We start from the raw sequence: 6,823 nt of genomic DNA, 5'->3' as shown, positions 1-6,823 counted from the left end.
ATAAAAACCCAGCTTTTATTTTGACATTCCACTTCCACTGAAGTAACATATTAGCTAAATATTTAGTTTGAAACTGTGATTTTTATCAATAACATGGTTAAAATCTGACTTTAAAAAACTAACCTCCATTCATTTCTCCAGAAGAAACTAAATCATAAAAACTATTGCTGGTCATTGTAGCTGAACTTCCTGTTGGTTTGTCCAGTAAAACATCAGAGATAAAATGAGACGTTTGAACATTATTAAGTTTTATTTTCATGTTTCCTCCTGCAGACGTTCAAAGCTTCAAGTTTCTGACAGATGATCAATCGCTGCAGTGATCAGCTTCGACTGCGTCTCATTGGTCGATGCTCTGCGGAGCGGCCTTGGCTCCCGTCGTCATGACGACGGCGCCAAACTCAGATGGATAAAATGGATCATCAGCACCATGTGATGCAGAACGCTGCAGCCATCTGTGCTGCAGCTGATCCGGGCTCAATGAGCCACAGAGAGTCGTCAGTATCCGCCACGCTCCCAACGGCGGCCATGTTGGCCCGGCGTCACAACATTCATCGTTTCTTTTTTATTTGGATTATTTTTATATATATGCTGAATGTTTGTCCTTAACTTGATCTGTTATTGTCTCCACTTTATAACTAACGAACTTTAACCTGCATAAAACAGATGGTTTCAAAACTCATGTCTTCGTCAAACATCAGACGGTTATTTTGAATATTAGTAAATGTTTTGCCATCTTGGAAATATGAAATAAGTTCACTGAGCGATCTGCTGCAAAAATACAGAATATAATCAGTTTTGAAAAGTAACCTTTGTTTCACTGATACTGAATTCAACAAGTTCAAACTAATTTATCCAATGACGATTTGAAGAAGCAGAAAAATGTCCATGTGAAATGATTGTTGTGCTTTTTAGCAGCAGACCAATCCGCCATGTTGGACGTGGAGTTACGACCCAGGCCGTTCTGTACCGTCCCTGACCCCTGACGTGACTTTGACTGATGGACACTTCAGAGGGGCGCTGAGCCCCGGACCGGGTCAACAACGACTGTTCAACTCTGTCCTCACTTTGTGTCCAGAAACTCAAATTCAAGAATTTAAGGTGATCAAATCACTTAATGCACCGTGAATTCTGGCTCTGGAAAGGTCAAAAGGTCAAAATGCAAAAGACTAAAACTTGTCTTATTCCACTATTCTGATAAAACAAGTTACAGGCTGGAAGACTGACTGATTGACTGATTGATTGATTGATTGATTGATTGATTGATTGATTCACCAGGTGAACAACGAGCTGCTTAAAACATATTCATATCGTGAAACATCCAAATGCATTAAAATTAATCCACAACTAAGAACACAATCTGTTATATCAGTTAATATTAGTTACAGATTAAAAGAAAAATTCAAAACTATTGAAGGTCATAAACTCTTCCTGAAGTCCACAAACATGTTCAGAGCTGCAAATAACATTCACTCAGTTACAATTAACATTTGGGGAAAATATTAGTTTTTACTTCGCTGCACTTTGAACTTTGAGAAAACTCAGTTGAATTGTTGATATTCTCAGTATTAATTTGTTTTTTCTGCCTCCTCTGGTCACATCAGCAGAAAACAATTCGTGTGCAAAACAAACAACCTCAAATAAAACGCAGTGAAAAGAGAAGTGATGAAAACCTGGTGGAACCGACTGGACCCAGAAGGTTCTGCTCGGCATCATGTCGGTTCAGAGGAACAAACATTTCATCAAATATGAAATGCTCCTTTAATTGGTGTAAAATCTGTTGTTTCACTGTGATGTGAAAACTGATCGATTTATTTCTAGCCTGTTTACTAGCGAGCTGCTAGCATGCTAATATCTCAGCTAACTGAGATATTAGCATGCTAGCTCTGTCCTGACAGTAGAAATGGCGGATCTGCTCTGATGTCAAAGTAACTTCCTGTTTCCTGTTTCCTGCTCTGGTTTTCAGACAATCAGTGAAATCAGGTGGATCCTCTGCTGAGTCTCTGTCAGCAGAGGACGGAGTCCAGCAGGAGGAGGACCAATATGAGGAGCGGGGGCCCGGCGGCGGTCACGCCAGACGACGGCGGGGGCCGCCTCTTCTGGCGGGGCCCGTTGCAGAGCGGCGTGCTGCAGCAGCTGATGCAGACAGAGTGAAGCTTCCGGTGCAAAACTGCTGGTAGCCGGAGGAGGAGATGAGGCAGGCAGCGGAGGAGGCGCACGACTTCCTGTACAGGATCCCTGGAGGACAGAGACCATTACAGGCCGGGCCACTAGGGGGCGCCAATAAACAACTAACAGCAATAATTTGGTTTATTTAACCTAAGAGGAGAAAATCATTTTCAGATATTTTACCATGTTATTCATACATTTATAAATGTCACAAGTCCAAAATGAATATATAAGTGAGATAAATATTTAGTTCCAAACCAAATATTTTCAAACTAAATATTTAGTTAGCATGATAAATATTTAGCATACTAACTAAATATTTAGTATTTACCTCCATTTATCAAAATAGTTACCAACAATTTATTTACAAACAAGCTATTTACTACATTTTTACAAACTAAAAATGTAGTATCAGTACCAAACTCAGCAGCTAGCTCTAAGCTACGCTAGCCGTCGCTCACCGTCGTCGTTCACCAGAACCTCCTTCTGGCACATGTCCTGGACGTTGACGGTGCAGTTGACGATGAACTGGGGCGCAGCGCAGTCGTCTGTCATCTCACACTGGTAGCACTGGATCTGGAGGGCCAGGCCTGCACACACACACACACACCACACACACACACACACACACACACACACACCCCACACACACACTGCAGTCAGGAAACCAGGACCCAACCGCCATCATGAAGCAGGCGTGGCCCAACAGAAACTCTTAACAGAACTCCAGAAGTTTCTAAAAGTTAAAACCCAGCAGGATGGAAGAGACAGACCTCTGACCAACAACATGGCTGCCACTGGTGACCATGCTAACTAATTAGCTAGGTATGCTAACCTTCTGCTAATGCTAAAGCGCTATAGTGACAGTATGTTTAGTCAATGCTAATGCTATAACTTTAACCGCCACCATCACAACTCCATATAAATCATTTTTTCTTGTTTTTGTTTAATTAACGCCTCGTTTGTTTGTTTCTGTCGTCGTTGAAACTCCAATAAAGTTTCAACAAGACGACAGGAAGCAGAAAACAATTTTCACCAACATGAATCTAAACATCGAAACAGTTAAAGAGTTTTTAACAGTGAAACAAAACTTTATTCAACGAAAACTTTACGAAACAACCAATAAATTAACAGCTCAGAATTTATCTGGAAATAATTATTGAATTGAAGCTGCGAGCGTCAAACGTTTTGGTGAAAAAATCCTGAGCAAATTTCCTTGTCTGGGTATCAGACTGGTCTGGGAAGGTTCTGGAGGTTCTGTTGGACCCATTCTGTTTCTGTTTCTGGTGTTCAGATCCAAATGAAGCTGAACTCCATTTAATTGGTTCTGAGTTCAGAACATCGACACGATTAAAGTTACATTAATGAATATTTATGCCGTTTCATCGACTCTCGTCTGTTTCTCTCTTCAGATTCGCAAAGAAAATCTGATTTGAACCATTTAGAGTCTGAGAGACGAGAAGAAGATCAGGACGTTCAGTTTGAATCACTTTCAAAAATAACCAAAGAGAACCAGTTCCTCTGGTTCCCGGTTCCTCTGGTTCCCGGTTCCTCTGGTTCCCGGTTCCAGGTTCCCGGTTCCTCTGGTTCTGGGTTCCTCTGGTTCTCGATTCCTCTGGTTTCCGGTTCCTCTGGTTCTCGGTTCCTCTGGTTCCCGGTTCCTCTGGTTCCGGGTTCCTCTGGTTCCGGGTTCCTCTGGTTCTCGGTTCCTCTGGTTCTCGGTTCCTCTGGTTCTCGGTTCCTCTGGTTCCCGGTTCTCGGTTCCTCTGGTTCTCGGTTCCTCTGGTTCCCGGTTCCTCTGGTTCTCGGTTCCTCTGGTTCTTGGTTCCTCTGGTTCCCGGTTCCTCTGGTTCCGGGTTCCTCTGGTTCTCGGTTCCTCTGGTTCTCGGTTCCTCTCGTTCTTGGTTCCTCTGGTTCCCGGTTCCTCTGGTTCTGGGTTCCTCTGGTTCTGGGGTTCCGGGTTCCCGGTTCCTCTGGTTCCCGGTTCCTCTGGTTCTCGGTTCCTCTGGTTTCCGGTTCCTCTGATTCTCGGTTCCTCTGGTTCTCGGTTCCTCTCGTTCTTGGTTCCTCTGGTTCCCGGTTCCTCTGGTTCTCGGTTCCTCTGGTTCCCGGTTCCTCTGGTTCTCGGTTCCTCTGGTTCTCGGTTCCTCTGGTTCTCGGTTCCTCTGGTTCCCGGTTCCTCTGGTTCTCGGTTCCTCTGGTTCTCAGTTCCTCTGGTTTCCGCTTCCTCTGGTTCTCGGTTCCTCTGTTTCTCGGTTCCTCTGGTTCCCGGTTCCTCTTGTTCTCGGTTCCTCTGGTTCTCGGTTCCTCTGGTTCCCGGTTCCTCTGGTTCCCGGTTCCTCTGGTTCTCAGTTCCTCTGGTTCTTGGTTCCTCTGGTTCCCGGTTGCTCTGTTTCTCGGTTCCTCTGGTTCCCGGTTCCTCTGGTTCTTGGTTCCTCTGGTTCTCGGTTCCTCTGGTTCCCGGTTCCTCTGGTTCTCGGTTCCTCTGGTTCCGGGTTCCTCTGGTTCTCGGTTCCTCTGGTTCTCGGTTCCTCTGGTTCTCGGTTCCTCTGGTTCCGGGTTCCTCTGGTTCTCGGTTCCTCTGGTTCCCGGTTCCTCTGGTTCTCGGTTCCTCTGGTTCTCGGTTCCTCTGGTTCCCGGTTCCTCTGGTTCTCGGTTCCTCTGGTTCCGGGTTCCTCTGGTTCTCGGTTCCTCTGGTTCTCGGTTCCTCTGGTTCTTGGTTCCTCTGGTTCTCGGTTCCTCTGGTTCCCGGTTCCTCTGTTTCCGGGTTCCTCTGGTTCTCGGTTCCTCTCGTTCTTGGTTCCTCTGGTTCCCGGTTCCTCTGGTTCTCGGTTCCTCTGGTTTCCGGTTCCTCTGATTCTCGGTTCCTCTGGTTCTGGGGTTCCGGGTTCCCGGTTCCTCTGGTTCCCGGTTCCTCTGGTTCTCGGTTCCTCTGGTTTCCGGTTCCTCTGATTCTCGGTTCCTCTGGTTCTCGGTTCCTCTCGTTCTTGGTTCCTCTGGTTCCCGGTTCCTCTGGTTCTCGGTTCCTGGTTCCTCTTGTTCTCGGTTCCTCTGGTTCTCGGTTCCTCTGGTTCTCGGTTCCTCTGGTTCCCGGTTCCTCTTGTTCTCGGTTCCTCTGGTTCTCGGTTCCTCTGGTTTCCGCTTCCTCTGGTTCTGGGTTCCTCTGTTTCTCGGTTCCTCTGGTTCCCGGTTCCTCTTGTTCTCGGTTCCTCTGGTTCTCGGTTCCTCTGGTTCCCGGTTCCTCTGGTTCCCGGTTCCTCTGGTTCTCGGTTCCTCTGGTTCTCGGTTCCTCTGGTTCTTGGTTCCTCTGGTTCTCAGTTCCTCTGGTTCTTGGTTCCTCTGGTTCTCGGTTCCTCTGGTTCTTGGTTACTCTGGTTCCCGGTTGCTCTGTTTCTCGGTTCCTCTGGTTCCCGGTTCCTCTGGTTCTCGGTTCCTCTGGTTCTCGGTTCCTCTGGTTCCCGGTTCCTCTGGTTCTCGGTTCCTCTGGTTCCGGGTTCCTCTGGTTCTCGGTTCCTCTGGTTCTCGGTTCCTCTGGTTCTCGGTTCCTCTGGTTCCGGGTTCCTCTGGTTCTCGGTTCCTCTGGTTCCCGGTTCCTCTGGTTCTCGGTTCCTCTGGTTCCCGGTTCCTCTGGTTCTCGGTTCCTCTGGTTCCCGGTTCCTCTGGTTCTCGGTTCCTCTGGTTCTCGGTTCCTCTGGTTCTCGGTTCCTCTGGTTCTCAGTTCCTCTGGTTCCCGGTTCCTCTGATTCCGGGTTCCTCTGGTTCTCGGTTCCTCTCGTTCCAGGTTCCCCAACGCCTGAAGCGATTAATACTGAGAAGCTGCTCTGTCCATAACCCTCATCAGCTGAGTCACTTCTATTTTTTTAACTACCAGAACTTCATCTGCTGGAAATCAAAATCATTGCCGAGTTTTGCAATAAGAAGTTTCAGTTATTATTATTATTATTAGTTTTGAATCCTTCTGTATTTTCTCTAGTTTATGAATAGAAATTAAAGATTCTGCAGATTTTATGATTAAACTCACTAAACTCACCAGGTTGTTGCGCGCAGAGCCACAAACTAAAGGTTCGAGAACCGGACCGGGTCAGAACCGGACCGGGTCAGAACGGGAAACATCCATCACTGTTCAGACTGGTTTCTGCAGCTGGGAAGTTAGTTTGGGAATTCCGGGAATGTTGCGGTGAAAGCTGCGGTTCCTACCTGAGCCCAGGAGGGACATGAGCAGAACCGAGACGGTCCGGAGCCGCAGCCGCATCCTGCCTGCCAGCCGGAGACTCTGCGCTCCTCTTCCTCCTCTTCCTCCTCCTGCCGCCGCTCCGCACCGAGTCCCGCGGCCGGTGCGCGAAAATGCGCGTGCACGTCTGCATCATGTACCACGTGATCCAATCAAACGTCGCGGCTGTTGCTTAATGACACTTTAATGAAATATTTATTTTGCTGTTTATTTCAATTCAAGCCTGAAAAAAAATATATATATATATATATAATAAATTTCTACTTGATTTTAAAGTAATTTTTTCCCCCAGAAATTACTGATTAAATCAAAACGATAATAAAATAAAAAAATCATTTAGTGATTGATAGTAAAGGCTCACGACCAGGGCAGCATCAGACAGAGGGGCGGCAGCAGAAGGTCCATCATCCATCCATCCATCATCCA

At 46.7% G+C, this 6,823-nt stretch overlaps 1 pseudogene; it reads right to left on the bottom strand.

The window, feature by feature from the left end:
- Window positions 1-1,497: 1,497 nt before the first annotated feature.
- LOC129355978 (ly6/PLAUR domain-containing protein 1-like) lies at window positions 1,498-6,564 on the bottom strand (annotated as a pseudogene).
- Window positions 6,565-6,823: the final 259 nt, after the last annotated feature.

Source organism: Poeciliopsis prolifica, unplaced genomic scaffold, assembly GCF_027474105.1.
Source record: "Poeciliopsis prolifica strain line A6 unplaced genomic scaffold, Auburn_PproV2 SCAFFOLD152, whole genome shotgun sequence".
In the NCBI taxonomy this organism is placed as follows: Eukaryota; Metazoa; Chordata; class Actinopteri; order Cyprinodontiformes; family Poeciliidae; genus Poeciliopsis; species Poeciliopsis prolifica.
Note: the sequence above shows the minus strand (reverse complement) of the source record. Positions and strands in the feature narration are given on the sequence as shown.